The following is an 18,714-nucleotide window of genomic DNA, read 5'->3' on the forward strand; positions in this document are numbered from 1 at the left end:
AAACCAGACAGAATTAAGCCTTTTGTTTCCTGTTTGCTAGGCCGGCTTAAAGAAAACACAGAGGGTCCGTGCGGCTGGGGTTCCCAACAAGACGGCCTTTGTATTCATTTAATTAATCAGTTAGCTGAGGGGAAGGAGAAGAGGGAAGTTCATGTTATAAATACATGTTTTTCTTTGGCTTTTCCCCCCCAAAGACAGGGCCTGAATAGCATCCCCGAGAGAGCCCCCCATCTCACCCCAGACATGCTGGGGGCCAGGGGCCTGCCAGGCTGCAGCTGTGACCCTTCCCCCACCCCCACTGCTCAAGAGCATTAGCCCTGATCTCTCCATCCTGGGGAAATGCTAACTGCTGACAGGGGCAGGGGCAGCCAGGGGTAGCTGTGCACCCCATCTCCTCCCTGCTCACATCTCCCTTCCATCTGCACCTTCCGTGGGTGAGGTAACTGCACTGCCACATGGAGAAACGTCTGCCCCGCGGAGGCCTGGTGCTGTGCAGGTGCACTGTGGGGGAGAAGTGTCACTCAGGTTCCGGGTGGTCATCAGGGCCTCTGTCTACCCCCTGACCCCCACTCCACAGGCGGGGGTGGGCTGGTGCTCACCAAACTGCCCAGGCAGACACCACTTCCCCACTCATTCCCGGGACTCCAGAGCCCCGCCATGCCCACCATGCTTCCCCTTCAGCGTGAGCCTCGGAAGTGCAGGGGCACCAGGAAAGGAAGGGGCTCTCGGGGCTCTGGGGAGAGGCCACAACTGGGGACTTGAGTCCTTTTGGACAGATAGTCTCAACCCACTTCCCTCTCCAAAGAGCCAATTGTTTTCAGTGAAGCTTTCTTTGATGATACTACTTAAACTCTTCTTTTTTTCTTTTTAGAGATGGGTAAATTCATGCACTATTCTCTCACTGCCTCCCCTCTGCCAGCTGCCAGGTGGTTTTCGAGTCTAAAAAACCTTTCATTATGAGGTAAAATATTTGCAATCCCTAATATGTGGCCCTTATCATGGCATTTCACTGTGGTAAATTCCCCCTTATATGCTCGTCATCTCAAGTTGCAGCTAGAATGCTCTGGTGTCTGGTAACCAGGATGCTAGGCTTCCTGGACACACTGCCCAGCAAATCCACAGATCTAGCCCCAAAGTAGAGGGTCCAGAGCTTGGGCCTTGTGCCTGGCATTTAAATATTTAACATGTTTCATAGGGCATCAGGTCACTACTCAGCCAGAGTGCTGCCATTGCAGGTGGTATGAGGCCCCTGCTTCCTACCCACCAGTCCTGGCTGCAGTGGGGGCTCTTCTGTGAAACAGGAACATAGCAGAGGCCAGAGGGCAGAACCTGTAAAGTGTCCCACGGGGCAGAACTGCAAGGCCTCAGTTTCCCTCACTCCGGGGTTTGGGGAGCATAGCCCAGACTGAGACCTGGATGGGGTGGTCTTTTGCTTAGCTCACCAGCAAAATGCCAGGAGTCATGTGTGACTTGGGTCAGCAAACTGTTCAGTGTCACTTCCTGTGCAGCTGACTGGAGCTCATGTCCATGTGTGGGCCCGTCCTCTGAGGCAGTGACTAAAACGCAGGACTCCAGAATTTCTGTGTCATTTCTGCAGTGATCTTGTACCAACCCTTTTCTTCTCAAGCTTCATTTCCCCAAACCAGTGTCTTGCCTCCACCGTCTGTAGGCATTTCTTCTGCCTAGAGAGTGGGTCATAGGTTCAGGGAGAAAAAGTCTATGCTGCCTGTTGCTTGGGGATCCTGGAACTGCTTTTTCCCCAGAGATCTATGGTCTGGGGGTTGGCAGGGAGAGAGGTCAGGGCCTTGGGAGTAAAACTCATTTACAACATTGTTTGAATCACAGAGACGCTGGAGCTGGAAAGAACCCCAGTGATCAGCATCACCAAGGAGTAAGCAGGACCTACTCTCCTCAAAGAGAAGTGTTATTCCTAGCATGATGGTGGGTGGATTGGTGGGCTCTGGTTTTGGTCTTCAGGATGCAGCTAGGGTAGCTGGGAGTTGGATGTCCAGGGGAGGAACATCTGAAGGGCTACTGAAGTCTTGTTTTCAGAAGTTAATATGTAAATGAGTCACCTGGACATCTTGTTAAAATGCAGGTTCTAAATCAGTAGGTCTGAGTGGGACTGAGCTTCCTCATGAACAGGCTCCCAGGCGATGTTGATGCAGCTGGTTGGAGGCCCACGGAGTAGTAAGGGTATATGGATTCATCAGTGCGGTGCTTGCAAAGCAAAAGGCCGCTGTCTGTGCTCAAGCTGCTGCTTTACTCTGGTCACAGGTGACTACTCATTCCGGTGTGTGCTGCGATCCCCATTTTATCAGCGAAAGGCCCTGAAATGGTGAACTACTAGGTGGCTCTTAGATCACCTAAGGAAAGATGAATGCAATATGGGCATTGGTGTCTAGCTCGCCAGGATAGTGGCTTCTTGACTGAGGGCAGAGTGATATTTGGGCTCTTAGGAATACTTTGTGACTCCTATTTCTGAATCAAGAATTTTAATTCTATATTTGATTACATCTAAGAAAAAAGTTAGTGCAAAGTCAGCAGATGACTCTTGCTTGGGGGAGGATGAGCAGAGACTGGATTACATCCCTTTGAGCCCCAAATACTTCACTGTTATGAGCAGGCCCTCCTTTAAATCAGGGTCTCCCCTTCTTTCCTTGTTGCCTGCCCGCCCCGACACATGCACTACAGCCCAGCCCCAGCTTCCCAGGCTGCATTAAACTAAATCACCACACATCTATCGGGCACGTAAGATGTACAAGGCATTTAGGAAGACAAAAATGCTAGGGAAACCTAGCCCCTAACTTCATCTTAAAGAGATTTATCCACCAATTATGGAAGTGATTTGTGAACAGAAAAGTAAAATACAAGAGTTAAATAATAATGAAGATTACAATGTAGGGGACGTCACGAAATGGAACAGGATTAGTGAGTTACTAAATGACCGGCACAGCTTCTGTGTGCTGAAGGAACTCTGGGAAAGAGGAACAGTCATGCACCGGGGGATCTGGAACATCTGGGCCAGGGCCTTGGTTGGGTAGGATGGAGTAAGCTGAGGAAGGCGGAACAAATACTTATGGGCCACTCCAGTGTTCCAGGCACTGTGTGTACTCTGCAGATACAGAGGCAAATAAGACATAACCCCACCCTTGAGGAGTCTACAGCATAGAGGGAAATCTGCAAAGGACACTTCAGTGGTGGGATCTGTGGAAGCACCATAGAGGGATACTCAGCTCAGACTGATGGCTGTCAGGAGGTTGGAAGGAACTGTTCCGTGTGACATGAAAGCTGACTTGAGTAGAAAGTGGTCCAAAATGTGGACTAGAGGGAAAACATTTTGAAATGAAATGAAAGAGTTGAACATTAAGAGGTCTTCCTGCACAAAGACATGCGTGCATGAACCAGCAAGGTGGGCGTTTGTGGTACAAGCAGCTGAGGATTTTGGAGGATAAGGCATGGTCCAGAGAAAGCAGGAGGTGAGTGGAGAAGCAGGCATGGCCTGGTCATGGAGAGCTGCGTGCCATCTAAGGAGTGTAGTTTTCATGTAGCCAGCGCGGAGCCCTTGAAGAGACAGAATGAAATAGTGGCCTAGAAGTAGGCTGTGGAGCCAGGTGTCCTGCTCTGGCATTTGTTATCTGAGTGACTTTGGGGGAAGGACAATCCCTTGGCACCTCAATTTCCTAATCTTCAAAAAGTGTGTAAACATAATACATACGTCATTGAGCTATTGTGAGGACTGACTCAACATAAAGTGTCAAGAGCCATTTTGGAGCAAAAATTATATTTTGGTGCTCAACAAATTATAGCCATTGTTAGTATGAAGAGATTTTAGGCTGGTGAGTGCCTTGGACAGCTTTGTGTTTTAGAAAGATCATACTGGAGGAACTGAGAAGGCTGGAGTAACATGGGTAAGACCAGCTGCAGGGAAGCCAGTTAGAAACCTACTGCCGTACTCTAGGCAGACTGTGGTGATGGCTCAACTGAGGCTGTCCCTCCCTCCCTCCCTCCCTCCCTCCCTTCCTTCCTTCCTTTTCTTTTTTCTTTTAAAAAATATATTAAATTTCACTATCTATGGGGCATTTAGTTGGAGGTGTGGAGATGTCTGTCGAAAATTGAATAGGCCTACTTGAGGGCATGGCTGGGTAAAGATGTGGGAGCCACGAGTCTGTGGTTGAGATCACCCAGGGAGAGTGAGCAAAGACAGTGAGCAAAGACAGAGGCCTGAGGAACAAAGCGCATGAGAGAGGGTGATAGAGAAACTCCCAAAAGACACAGGGGTAAGAGGGAAATGTGGAAAGGGTGGACAGGAGTAAAAAGCTTTGTGGTAGAGAACGAGACCACAGAGTCAGGTGCAAATCTAGTAAGAGACAGACTAAAAAAGAACTCATTGGCTTTATTGGGAGAAAAGCCCTGGGCACCCTGGGAGCATGGTGTTAGTGGCAGGTCAGGGGAAGAGACTGGAGAGGGGTGAGGAGTGAATGGGAGGCAAGGACACGGCGGGAGCAGATGTGCATGGGGCATGGCCGGCATCAGCTTGACTTTGCCAAAGGACTCGTGGATGGGGGAGGAGATGAGCTGGCTTTCTGCTATCAGGGAGCAAATCCTCCATTGGCACTTAGCACGGAAATCACTGGAGAGACTTACTTTAGTCATTCAAATTTTTATTTAGCAAATAGTTATTGCATAACTACTATGGATTTAAAAGTGGGTTAAATGTAATTCAATAATGAACAAGTCTAACAGAGAAGATAAGACAAAGATATAAGTACTGTATTTTTCACTCCATAAGACGCACTTTCCCCCAAAAAAGTGGAGGGGGAAAATGCCCGTGTGTCTTATGGAGCGAAAAATATGGTATTTTATTAAATATTTTAGCATACCATTTGGTTCAGAATTTTTTTTTCTTATTTTCCTCCTTAAAACCCTAGGTGTGTCTTATGGTCAGGTGTGTCTTATGGAGCGAAAAATATGGTAGTTGTGACACAAACATGGTAGGTATCATAGATGACACACTGTGAGTTGGATAGGGAAACATCGCTCTCTGGGGTTGCCAGGGAATGCTTCATGGAGAAGAGGGCATTTCAAATAGGCATTAGTGGAAGACAGGCATTCCAACAGAAAGACGGGACGTGCAAAGGCACCAAGTCACCCAAGTATGGAGTGTAGTCATGCAAGGAGAAATACTGAAATTTATTGGGTGGATAAGATTGGCACAGAGGTAAATTGTAAATTAGGACTGAAAGTTAGGTTGGAGCCATGCTGTGAAGGCTTCTATAGGCATCTGTACTTTGTTCTATAGGAGCAAGTGCAGGTTTTTGACATAAAGAACAACAAGAGAAGACTTTGTCTTATAGAATGGTCTTGCTGATGCTATTTTTTAGGGAAGATCAGAGCAGAGAGCAGTGAGTTAGGGGACAACTGTGACTGTCTGAGAGTAAGAAGTAATAAGGAAGTCACAAGCATGTTCATAGTGGGAAAGGAGAAAGTGAACAGGGTGCTGTATGTGGGGAGGTGGACCTGTTGGGACTAACACTGTGCCCTGTGTTGGTCTGGGTTAGTTGAGGGGATGAAGTGAAAGTTGGAAGGCTAGATGGTGGTGAGTAAGAAATAAAAAAAGAATCCAAAATTTCTATAGCTTGTATGAATGAACAGAAGGAAAGTGGTACTGTTAACAGAAATAGTGAAGACAAGGTCTTTCCACACCTAGCACAGGCATGGTGGTCCCAAGAAGCATGTGAAGCGTGTAGCAGGCTCCAAAGCACTGGACACTGGATAAACTAACCAGTGTGTTTGCTCCTTGGCCATCTACCGGTCCCCACAAGCTGGGAGAATGTCTCCTTCTCATCATTTTCCTAAGGGACAGACTCAAGTACGCCCTGACAGGAGAAGTGAAGAAAGGAGATCTGCATGCAGAGGTTTATTAAGATCCATGCCACGGTCTGAACAGCTACAGCCTGCCCTGCTGGTTTCATGGAGGTCACCAGCATTGACAGACCGGAGAGAATTTCCATCTGATCTATGACACCAAGGGTCGCTTTGCTGTTCATCATATCACACCTGAGGAGACCAAGTACAAGTTGTGCAAAGTGAGGAACATCTCTCTGGGCACAAAAGGGATCCCTCATCTGGTCACCCAGACGCTCGCACCTCTTCAAAGTGAACGACACTGTGCTCGCTTCGGCAGCACATATACTAAAATTGGAACGATACAGAGAAGATTAGCATGGCCCCTGCGCAAAGTGAACGACACTCTTTAGATTGGAGACAGCAAGATCACTGATTTCATCGAGTTCGATGCTGGTAACCTGGGTATGGTGACCAGAGGTGCTAACCTGGCAAGAATTGGTGTGATCACCAAGAGAGAGAGACACCCTGGCATACCCAGCGGCCTCAGGAGCATCGCTGGAGCTGTGGGGTCAGCAACCAGGTGTTGGGAGCGGGACAGAAAGGGAATGCAGATACCGCAGTCAAGAGCACAAGTCACTAAAGATGGGGGTGGGAAGGATACAATTTCAGAGGGCTCAGACAATAATGTAAAGATTACATAGTTCTTTACATTCATATTATAATTTATAAAATACTTCAAGTCTGTTATCTTACCTAATCTTCACTATATGTAAGGGAGTCAGATGGGGGCTATTAACCAGTGAGCCTCTGAAGGATACAGGCCGGTAAGCGTTCTGATGGTGCCCGCCTCTGGGCTGGTGCTCTTTGCCCTGCGTGATCACGCCTATGGTCTGGGCAGATGCTGTGTGTCCAGGGGTCAAGACAGTGGGTAGCCTGAGCAGGGGGGGAGACTGAGATACATGAGTGCACACTCACAACTGATGGACACGTGAGGATGGAGCGTCAGAGCCCAGGTGGGATCAGCTAGGGGAGGACGAGGGGCCCTGTTAGAGGCGGGAGGATGGAGAAGGAGGTTAAGGATATAGCCTGTCGAGGAAGACAGGAAGGACATGAGGAAAACTCTGGAGACTGAGCCAGTGGACACTGAAAACACACAGATGGAAAAGTCCAAGACATTCACGAAGCCGCATGCCCACAGAACCAGGAATGACCAGGGCTGGGCTGGCTGGAGGGTGGTGGAGAAGACAAGTGGGCCGCGGGCCCCAAAGCTCCGGGCTACAAGGTGAGGTCAGAGCCACCTTTGTGGAGCCCTTGAAGGCGGAGAGCATGTCCTATGCACCCTCATATCCCAGTCTCCATGCTTTCCTTTTTTACTTTACTTTATTTTATTTATTGACTTGAGAGAGAGAGAAAGGGGAAGAGAAAGAGACAAAAACATCAATCTGTATGTGCCCTGATAGGGGATTGAACCCACAACCTTTGCATATCGGAACACTGCAATCAACTGTGCCATCCCTCCAGAGCCCCCTTGATTTCTTTACCCCACCCACACCTCCACTCAGTCTTCGCCAATGTTCCGGGAAGTTCTGCTCTCCATCTAACCCTGGCCCCAGCAGGAGAAGCAATTAACCCCTACTCAGAATCACGGTGGTCCAGGGTGCAGTTTGTCCGTCACTGGAGGTAGTGGTGGCAGGGGCTTGGGGGATGGGCCCTGACGGGAGGCAGGAGAATGCAGCCATGTGATAGAGGTTCTGCCCAAGCCTGGCTGGACAGCAGAGGGCCCGCTTCTCGTACAGAGAGAGATCCCACAGAGGTGACCTTCCTTCTGAATCCATGTCTTCGGTCTGGAAGTCCGGGAGGACCCACCCCATGGGCCCTATGCTACTTCTTGGTCACTTATTGGCAGTTTCGAATTCCACTCTTCCTGTCCAGCCTCACCGACTGGAATTCTAGGAATCTACCCTCCTCACTTTCAGGAGGTCATCTAGTCCTGGTGGTGGAGTTCTGCAGGGAAGGAGCCCACGCTGTTCTTGTCTGAGACCGAGGCTGTGTTCATGGGAAGGAGACCACAGTGCCGCACAGCTTCCGGCCTCCCCCTTGCCAGTGTGGACTTCAGTCTGCGGGGACACACAGCCGCAGGCACAGACAGAGCCGGGCCTCGCCACTGCTGGCAGGACACGTGGAGGGGGCGTGCCTTCCAAGTACACCCATGCTCTTTAGCTAAAGGTCTTGGTATTCAGGGTCTCTAGCTGTGGCTGCCTCCTGCTGTGTGTGACTGACCCTCCAGCTTGCTGGGGACTAAGTGTTCCTGGGACACAGGGCCTTCAGTGGGTAAGCCTGGCAAGTCTCAGGGAAACCTGGATGCAACGGTTACAGTATTGCACTTCTACTTCTGAACTGTGCAGACACCAGGGTCTCCAGATCTTACCAGACACAGCCTGATTTTCCTCTGGGATGGTGCACCAGCTCGTTCGTAACAGAACACACTCTGCAGTGTGACACTGCTATGCAATATAGAGGCCTAGGTGGGAGTCCCTTTGTAACTTCTTAGGTGTGCAAATTTGGGTTACTTTATATTTCTGAGCCTCAGTTTCATTTTCTGGGATAAGGATGATAATACCAATCTCATAGGATGTGAGGATTAAATGAGGCAATGCCTGTCAGTCAGGTACATGGCACAGTGCCAGGCACCTGTGGGAGACTATAAAGCTCCCAACTCCTCCCCTTCTTACTTGCATTGGAGTGATAGCTATTCTGCACATGGAAGAGGTGAGGCTGATGGGCAGGAATAGTTCACTCTGAGCCTAATGACAGAATAAAAACAACAGAGTTTAGCTCTTGTTTGCCATCTCTCTACTTGGCACTAAACAAGGACTTCTCTGTCTACAGTGTTCCCTGGATGAAGGGAAGTGACATTTTTATTTACTTGTCCATCCATCCATCCATCCATCCATCCATCCATCCATCCAACATAAAGCACAGCACTATGAATCAGGTACTGCTTTGTGCTGGGGGTTAACTATCAACAACACACATGCATTTTCTGCCCTCGTGAAGCTTGCACCCTGGTGAGGGAGACACGTGATAAACATCTAGGTAGAATACTGCAAGGCAGTAACGATCACTCTGCAGGGAAGACAAAGCAGGTTCCAGAGGGTAGAGAGCGGTGGGGGTGTGGGCATTATTCTCCTGGGGTGGTGGCAGGGAAGGCCTCTCTGAGGGGTGACATTTGAGCTGAGGCCTGGAAGAATGCAGCCAGGATCTTGTGGCCTGACATCTCCTCCTGGGGCTCCCAGCTCAGCCCAGCTGCTCAGGGAGGAGTCAGCTGCAAGGAGACAGTCAGTCCCCGGTTCGCACTGCACAGTAGGTGGGGTGCAGCTGTTTCTATCAGCTGTCTTTCCACTGTGCTGACTGCTTTGTTGGTCTGGGCATTTGGGCTGAGGGAGGAACCCAGGCTGGAAAATTAGTATTGAGAGTCAGATTGCATATGAAAATCATATAAACAGTCTACCTTGCTCCACTTGGGGACACTCTACATTTGGGTACAAGTCACAGTGCATTTGGTTGACTGTACAGCTCTCTTTCTTTGGCATTACCTTTTCCTTTAAGAAAAAAAAATAGCCTTGTTTAGATTACATGGTAAATGATTTATGAACATTATTCTTCTCCCTTAGTTCTACCTGTAGGAGCTCCAGCCCTCACAATCCTTTTCATGTTGATTAAGTACATTTGAAAGCAAAAGAAGACTGTCTGCAATTGCTTTCCAATATAGACTAGCGGCTTCCCTGGGCTCAGGAGGCATTCCTCATCTTCCCTCTGAAAGAGTGCCTTCGCAGATGGTTAAGCAGCACACCCGTCCAGAAGCAGGAGACAGAAGGATGGCTTTCTCCCTGGAGCTGGTACTCGTGGACTTGAGAGCCTGGGATCTCTGGATGGGGTGTCCTCCAGGACTCATCGTTCCAGTCCAGGTCTGACTTCACCCAGGTGGAGGTCAGCCCTGGACCGGAGCATAAAGGGTGTTCTTAAAGGGTTGTCAGAACTCAATGTTGTCAGGGAACCCCACTGACTTGGATGGGGGAGGGGAACATCACAGCCATCTTTGTACACCCCAGTCACGAGGAAGGTGTGTGTGGAAAGGAAACATGACCCACGGAGCCAGCCAGCAAGCTGAAGGCCCTCTTGCCTTGTCTGTAGTGTTCTGTAGTGAGGGCAGGACCAGCAGGCTCCCCCAGTTCCTCCTCCATCCCGGTTCACTGCTTTGTGATGGAGATCTTAGGCACATACTCTGTAAGAAGGTGGATAATTAAGGGGCTAGCTAGCCTCAGAACTCACTGTGACCTAGTCTAAGTTAACCTGGAAAATAGACTTAAATAGATTCTGTTTCTACTACATGTTTGGTGTCTCACACCCAGTCTGGCCCCGGGCTCCTTTCCACACACAGGTCTTCATGTTACAGAGAAAGTGCGACAGTTTTCTCTGAACCCCTGTTCTGACACAGAAACTGTGTGAGGTCATCCCCTCTTCCCTGCCTCCTTGTCTCCCAGATGTGCCTCTGAGTTTCAGTCAGCTTCCAGTTTTTCAGACTCATGCTCTAAAGGTGTATTTAGAATCCCCAGTCTTCCAAAAGTTATCACCTTTATGGCTTCCCTTTGTGTATGAGCCACAAGTTTCTTCACATCTGTCACTTCTCTGGCCCTCCCCAGGGTGGATTTCTTTAGTCAGGTCTGCACTAGACGCTAGCCAGAGGTGGCTGCATCTCACCTTTGCTGCTTATTGACTGGGTGAGTTTGCAAAAGTCCCTCTCTATCTCTGACTCCCTATTTCCCCACTTATTAAATGGGAAAAGACCATTTGAGGAACAAATGAGACTCCAGTTTTGAAAAATGCTTTGTAATTATGTTTATTGTCTCCTCATGACAAAAGTTAAAATAGACACTTAAAAATGTAAACATTTAAAATTGTGCCATCTGACTGCAAGCAAGGTGGAACAAGGGTGAAATGGTGTACACAGAGGGAAAAACCTTACCCATTTGCATGGAAACCTAAGGAGAAATTCTGATTGCACCAACCTGCCCTCAACCTCCCAGCAGGAGGGGCTGAGTTCCTGCCATGTACCAGAGACCCTGGGTGGCTTTTTGGGTCCATTGTTTGTCCCTCATGCACATGTGGGAACCATGTCCCACCTGGAGGTGGTTCAGCCCCATCTGAGCAGATGGTGGAAGTGAGACCCAAGGAGATCATTTGCCTCAGATCACAAAGTCAGCAAGCTGTGGGGCTGAGGAGTAAACCCAGTTCTGCTTGACCCTAATGCCCTTGCCCATGACATTAGGACCAGGGCACCTTGAGGACAGCTGGGCCTCCATCATTGGCCTTGACTCACTGCCACCTCCAGGTCCTACCCCCTTAAGCTATAATTCTACCTTTAGCAATCTAGCCCTCAGAGCTAAGCATTTACTCTGATTCTCTCTCACTCCCTTCCCTCCCTGCCCTGCAATGCACTCGGGGTGAGGGGCAGCATGGGAGCCTAGAAGCTCAGATTTGTGCTGTCACCCCCTTTCTTCCTGGCTAAGAGAGGCTAGTGAAATCTCTAAATTGTGTACCTGGGAGGCCAGCTGATCCTGAAAAGGGTTGTCTATCTAAGACAAATTTTGTCCCCTTCGGGGTTTTGCCTAGGCCAGGAGATCTGCACACTGCTGCCTAAGCCCCTAGTTGACTTCCAACACAGCCTCTGCTGGGGGCCCAGCAGTGCGGTGCGGGGTCCTCCTCGTCCCCTCGCCAACACTCAGAGACAAATGCATGCAGTGTCCCCGCCCCAGCTCTCTCTGTCTCCCTGTCCCTCCCCTCCCTGCCTTGATGGGTGGAGCAGCTTCTGTCCACTTTGGCCCCCTCTGTCTCCAGAGTGGTTCAAGGGCCTCTTGATCAGAGGAGGGGGGGCACGGGGGCACAGGTAGGGGGAGCAGGGGGAACAGGAGAGGGGAAGCAGGCAGCCTGTGGGTCTGGGAGGGGAGATAAGGCGGTGACTTCTGAATGAAAGTTCCAACAAGGAAAGATCCTGGTGGAAGAGCCTCAGCGAAGGAAATAAAATCTCCACGAAAACCAATGTTTGTTGGAAGCTTTCTCTTGTTTCGGCAGTGTTGCTAAGTCCTGGAAGGGGAAGGCGCCTCTTCAGAGCAGTTGGGAGGCTCTCCGATTGTCCAAATATCAGCTTGCTAGTAAGGAACTATTTTTCTCTCATCAGGAACACGGGGCTTTGGGAGTTAGTGCAGCAGTAATTGGTTTTCTAATCAAGACTAGAATGAGACGGAGAAAAGCTGGGAACAGTGCTGTAGCTCCGACCGACCGTGAGTTAGGATTCTGGCAGATGGCGCTGTGTGCGGCACAGTTCTGTAGGCTGACCCGGCCACCTTCCGGGCTTTATTTGAAAAATGCACAGAGCCTGCCTAAGGGCTTTCAGCTAGGAGAGCAGGGTCCGAGCCAGGATGTGAACTCCTCTTTTCCCTACTCTGTAATGCATGAAAACCAGAGGGTGGAGGGAAGAAGAGCTGAAATGGCCTGTAGTCTTTCTCCCCAGGCCTTGGCGGTCACCACCCTGCTCATTTTAGTGCCTGCTTCTTGTTTCCCAAAGGGACTAGGAAATGGTTAAAGAAGGATCTTTCCAGTTAGTCTTTGCTAATAAATTAAATGGGTCAACTGTGTTGCCTCTCTTGAGATTGACTTGGGGACCTTAGGTCCTCCTAAGTTTTGAAGAATGTGGAGAATGAGGCTTTTCCCAGCTGCTGGGCTGGTTTTATGTTAAGGAAGTACAAGGATATATTTTCTCTCCCTGTGTCCAGAGAAAGGATAAGAATTTGCATTGGGTCCAGACCTCATAACATCGTCTTCTTCTGCTCTGCTCAGGGAGAAATCCTCTATGGTACTGTTGTCTGGCAGAGCCCAGAGGACTCTGAGGTGGTGGGTAGCCAGGGGTTAGGCAGGGAGAGGGCAAAGCTGTGGTTCTGAATCTCTCTGCTCTTGATGTTGGACCCCCTTGCTCTTACCATAGACAGCGTGGGGTGGGGCAGGAGGGGTGAGGAGAAAGAAGCTGGAGGCAGGCTGGTGGGCCGAGGGGCAGAGACGTGGCTGGGCATCTCTCCTGCAGCCTCAGCCCCATGCCTTTTCCAGACGGAAGCCAGGGCTGCTGTTGCTGCTTACTGGTTTGGGAAGGTGTGTCTTGCTCATACTCTGACCATCTTTGAAAACTGAGAGCCCTGGACAGAATTGCCTCCCAGAATTCTCTGTTTGACCAGAGGGACCATGATGAGCAGCATTTGGGAAGGTCAGCACAGAGAAGCCTGGCTGAAGTAGAGGAGGTACCCCTCCCGCCCTGTCCTCTGCACTCCCTTAGGGTCAGTCATGGGCCAGTGACAGAGCTGCTAATGCTGATGTCACATGGCTGGTTGGGACTGTCTGCAACATGAGGCACTTGTTAAGAGGCAAGTTGATAGGTGAAGTCTACCACTGCTGACCACATTCAGAGTTCACATGGGACAGGTTTGGATTCCATGTGGCCAGGGTGTGAGTATGCATGGAAGTCAGCAGGAGGCCAGTCTGTGCAAAATTATCTCTTCCCCCCAACCCACACACAGGCACACTCATACACACACACATGCACGCACACACACACTCTCATACACACAGTCATACCCATATGTAACACACAGAGTCAAACACAGTCATGCACACATGTACACATATGCAAACAGAGAATCATACTCAGTCACGCACACATACACAGTTACAGAGTCACACACAGGCACACAGTCACACATACTGAGTGACACACACAGAAACAAAGGTATTCTGATAAATGAGAGAAGACTTTCCTCAGAGTTTCCTCTCTTCACACTTCCATTTCCCCCTTTCTCTCATTCCTGATCTCCCATTTTCCTCTTTTCTCCCGGGTCGCCTCCAATTTTACCAGCAGGAACACAAGACCTGGATTTGTGGTTTGGAGGCCAGAAGAGACAGTAAAAAGAACTCTGGTATGAGAGCCAGACAACTAGGTTGAGGCCCTGACTTCCCCACTTAACTGGGTTCATGACATGGACACACGGGGCATGTTGTTTAACTACTCTGAGCCTTACTCTTCTCTTCTATAAGCTGAACTGAAAACACAGCTCGTGGGATTGCTGTGACACACGCTCATGGTGACAGGTGTGCACTGCACAGCCCAGGCTGGCAGCAGGCGGTGCGCAGTGGAGGCGGCTCCCTCCTCTCCCTGGCTGTTCCCATGTGTATATTTCTGCTGTATGGTCACCATACTGAGCCCTAATGAATTAAGTGTTTGGGCTCTGCTTACAAGGGCTTTCTCGCTTACCTTGGTGCTGGTTTCAGCTCTAAGGGGGTTAATAACATGTCATTTACCCAGCACTTTCTGTGAGACCGTTACACTCAGTTCATCTTCACAGCAGCCTGCTCATCCCTTTTTGCCAAATAAAGATGCCGAGGCACAGAGGACTGTAGTAATTTCTGAGTTCATACAGTTGGTTGGGTGGCTAGGAACCCAATCCCTAAACCTGACTTTCTGTCAAAGTAGGTGATTGGCTCAGCACCAGGTATAGTGGCCTGAGGCAAATGGCCCTGATTAACCTGGTGATTGAACAGCTCACCTGCTTCTCTTCCTAGGGCAGGCACATGAGGATGGGGCCTTTCTTCTAGCTGCTCTGTAAAGTGACACATACTTGGGTAGGGAGGTGTTGGTTCTGAGGACCTGGGCTGGAGGAGGTCTGAGTGGGCATCTGTGGGAACACGTGAGATGAGAGTGGGGGCCCCATTCAGGTCTGCAAACACTGGTTGAACACCTGTCATATGCTCAGTCCTGATGTAAGTACTGGGGATATAGAAAGAGTAAGATACTGTCCCTGTCTTCCGGGACCCCATGCAGCAGTAAGCAGGGTGGAGACTCAGGCACAGAAAAGGGTGTATAGACGATGAGGTAACTGCAGCCATAGAGGGAAGTATTGTATGCTGCATGGTGGCGATTGTGGGGTGGGGGACAGTCAGGGGCCTGGTCTGATATTTGCTTGGAGGAGATGGTGGAAAAGACTGTCCAGGGAGGAGGGCAGGGTGAGCCACACTGCAGAGGTGTGAAGCAGCAAGGCAAGAAGGGAGGAGTAGGTAGGGACAGGCTGAGTGCTAAGGCACTTGGATTGTACTGCTCACAAAAATTAGGGGATATTTTATCACTTCGTATTCATTTTGAAATATCCCTTGATTATGCTCACAAATATTAGGAGATATTTTATGCTTCATATTCATTTTGGAATATTCTCTAATTCTGCTTATAAAAGTTAGAGGATACTTTATTGCTTTATATTCATTTTGAAATATCCCCTAATTTTTGTGAGCAGTATATTTTGCAGGTGATGGGAAGCTATGGACCATATTGAGATAGGGGAGTGGCAATGTCATCTTTACATTCTGGAACATTGGACTCAGCTGCAGTGGGGATAGATTGGAAGGGATCAGACTTTGGCAAGAAGAACATTCAAGGTGTGTGTTAGAATGCTTTTGGCTGGAAGTAGCAGAAAACCCAACCCAGAGTGTCTTAAACAGTAAGAAATTTATTTTCTAATACATTATGAAATTCAGAACCAATATTGCTCTAGGGTTGGATAAATTCAATGGCTCAATGAAATCAACAAGCACCCGGGTGCTTTCCCTGTGGTCCCTGGCTATCAGCTCTGCTTTTGGACTGGTTTTCTTCTGGATTGTACAACAGTGGCCGCAGTGCCAGTCTTCGCACCAGTGTCCAGCTGGCCATTAAAAACAGTGAGCGAGTCAACTGTGAAACTGGGGGGTAACGGAGGCTGTGACAAATGGCATGTTGGAATTAAAATAAAAATTATAAAGAGCACCAGTAAAATATTTTAAGTAAAGTCAAGAGACAAATGAGAAACTGAAAAAAAAAATTGCTACTCACATCACAGGGCTATTCTCCCTAACATACAAAGAGTTTCTAAAAATCAACAACAAAATACAACCTAATAGAAAAATTGGGAAAGAACTCGAACAGACTATTCACAGAAAATAAAAATGGCTCTTAACAAGTGAAAAATGGTCAATCTTACACTTAACAAGAGAAATGCAAATGAAAACTATCCTGAGATAGCATTAATCATTCATATTTAAATGGGCACCATTCAAGAACTTGGTTATCACACTGTATTGGCAAGCTGCAATTTGACAATAACTATCAAAATTATAAATTATTTTCTTTTGACTCATCAATTTTATAATGGGGAATTGATCTTAAGATATTCTTGCACACATGTGAAATGATATATGTTAAGTTTATTTATAACATTATTTATAATAGCAAACAATTGAGAAGAACCCAAACATCCTGACAGTGGAATACTATGCATTTAGAAAGAGGACTGGGGAAGCTCACTTTGTCCTGTTATAGAAATATCTCCAAAATATATTAAGTGTAAAAAGGAAGAAAATCCACCAAGGTTCAGAAAAGTGTGCATACAAAATGGAAAACTAGAATCTATATTTGTGTTTGCTTGGACAAGTGGGAGGCAGGAATGGGAAGGAGACATTTCAGTGTAACTTTATATATGTTCTGATTTTTGAACCACATTACATATTAACTTTTAAAAAAAACAAACCAAACCAAAAACAGTGTACAAATTCCATAAAACATCTGGGAAGAGCTGCTGATTTTCACCCCTGAGCTCTGAATTATAGAAATGGAAACAGATAGATTAGAGAAGTGTTTTGGAAGTGAAATCCCCCTGGTTGGGTGTGGGAGTGGGAGAGAGGGCAGAAGCAAAGGCAGTGTGCAGATGTGGGTAACTGGTGGAAGGTGGCCTCGTTCTGAGATGGAACACTGGAGAGAAGCATGTGAGGGGAAGCAAGGAGCCAGGAGAATCATTTTCCCTCCTGAATCCAGTCTCTGCAATTCTCCATTCACTCAGTTCCTGGGACACTCCCTTGTTTTGTTTCTCCATCTCTCCACAGAATTCTAGTCTGCTGGTGATGTTCCCTCTGACCAGACAGAGTCAGCATAGTCCCCTGGGTGTGAATCCCAACAGAGAGCTGGGTCTGCTGGCCGCTCTGGGCAGCAGGCTGAGTGTGGGTTCTCCCAGGGAGCAGAATAACCGGATGTCTGGAGCACTAGGGACAGGGAGGAAGCCCACTAAGTGCACACCACAGCAGAAACCCACAGACCCCCTGGGTCAGCGTGTCCCAGAAAAAGGGCAGGTCTCTGTGTCCCATTGCTCATCTCTGTTCTAATTCTCTCTGGCTCACCATCTGCTGTTGGAGAGGACTCTGGGGCCAGGAGCCCGGCACCTGCATTCTTTCAGGACTAATGTCTCAGTGCCTGGGGCACCATGGCACTGCTGGCCGTGGGAGAGGTGGACAGGAAGAAGAACCTAGAGGAGAGAACCTCTAGGCGAAACAAATGCATTTCATGTGACATTATGTGAGGATTGCAGTGGGATGAGATGTGTTTGGGGGTACATCTACCTTTTGCTGACAATAGCAGTCCCCTGGCTCCGGGCCCTGCTTCAGGTCCATTTGCAGAGTTGAGGGCCAGGAAGAAATGGACGTGTACCTAACAGCAGCTATGCTGGCTGACATTGGAGGCATTATGAACTAGTATGTGAAATGTGGCTGCACTCTTGGGTTTGGTCATAGATGGAAAGGATTAGAAGACAATTAATACATCATTTAGTGCCACGAGTTTAAGTAACTTCTTATTATGGGCTTCCTATCTTTATTATGCTTTACTGAAAAACATTGGCAAATTTCCTTCAAATGTCACACTATTCATATGCCATTTGTTTCAGAAGATTTTTTTAATGCATATATGATTTTTGTGTGTGTGTGTGACAGAGACAGAGAGAGACAGAGGGACAGATAGGGACAGACAGACAGGAAGGGAGAGAGATGAGAAGCATCAATTCTTTGTTGTGGCACTTTCATTGTTCATTGATTGCTTTCTCATATGTGCCTTGACCGGGGTGGCTACAGCAGAGTGAGTGACCCCTTGCTCAAGCCAGTGACTTTGAGCTTCAAGCCAGTGACCTTTGGGCTCAAGCCAGCAAACCTGCGTTCAAGCTGGTGAGCCTGCGCTCACCTGGGTCCTCTGCATCCCAGTCCGATGTTCTATCCACTGTGCCACTGCATAGTCAGACAATACATATATAAATTATTAAGCTGAATTCTTTAAGACAGATTGCCAGAATCCCAACCCCTTTTCCACCACTCCTTATGAGTCTCTTAAAGACCTCATGTCCCCAAAATGATGACAGTGCTAGGTCTGCTGTCTTAGGGCCTGGGGAGAGGGTCAAGAGCCACCAACAGTTTCCTTGAATTGAGCACCAGGGCAAAGACTCAAAGGGGTTATAAAGAAAACACACATGTTTTTGGATGATAGGCTAGAAGCTGGAGAGGAACGGTTGACCTGAATCCTTCTTTCCAAAACTTTGGTAAAAAAAATAAATCAGGCTGGCAGGGTGGGCTGTCCCTAAATAAAACTGGAATCCTGGTGACTAGGGAGCTGGGAGCATTTTAGACACTCATGGCAACAAACTGTTCTTTCATCTATGGGAAGCCACAGCCACAGAGGGGTGACTACTTTGTCTAAGATGAATAGGAGAATCTTTTCCATATTTTTCCAGGCCTGATGCTGTGTTGTCTTTTTGTTTGTCTTGGTGGAGCAGTTTAACATTTTGGTAAGATGACATTGTAGTTGAGTCCTGAATTATTACAGTCCTTCCCCACAAAAATTCTCCTGTGAGTAGCTAGCGACTGGGCCAAAGGACAGCCTGACTCCTCGCCCCTCCTCCTTCAGGTGACTTTTCTGACATC

At 48.3% G+C, this 18,714-nt stretch overlaps 1 protein-coding gene and 2 pseudogenes across 3 annotated transcripts in view; all 3 read left to right on the top strand.

Moving 5' to 3' along the window:
- Positions 1–18,714, top strand: part of PKNOX2 (PBX/knotted 1 homeobox 2) — a 262,352-nt gene that overhangs the window by 36,478 nt on the left and 207,160 nt on the right. The gene's annotated exons all lie outside the window — the stretch shown is intronic.
- On the top strand, positions 3,459–7,451 carry LOC136322445 (small ribosomal subunit protein eS4, X isoform-like; annotated as a pseudogene).
- On the top strand, positions 6,172–6,286 carry LOC136327951 (U6 spliceosomal RNA; annotated as a pseudogene).

This window comes from Saccopteryx bilineata, chromosome 2 (assembly GCF_036850765.1).
Source record: "Saccopteryx bilineata isolate mSacBil1 chromosome 2, mSacBil1_pri_phased_curated, whole genome shotgun sequence".
Lineage (NCBI taxonomy): Eukaryota > Metazoa > Chordata > Mammalia > Chiroptera > Emballonuridae > Saccopteryx > Saccopteryx bilineata.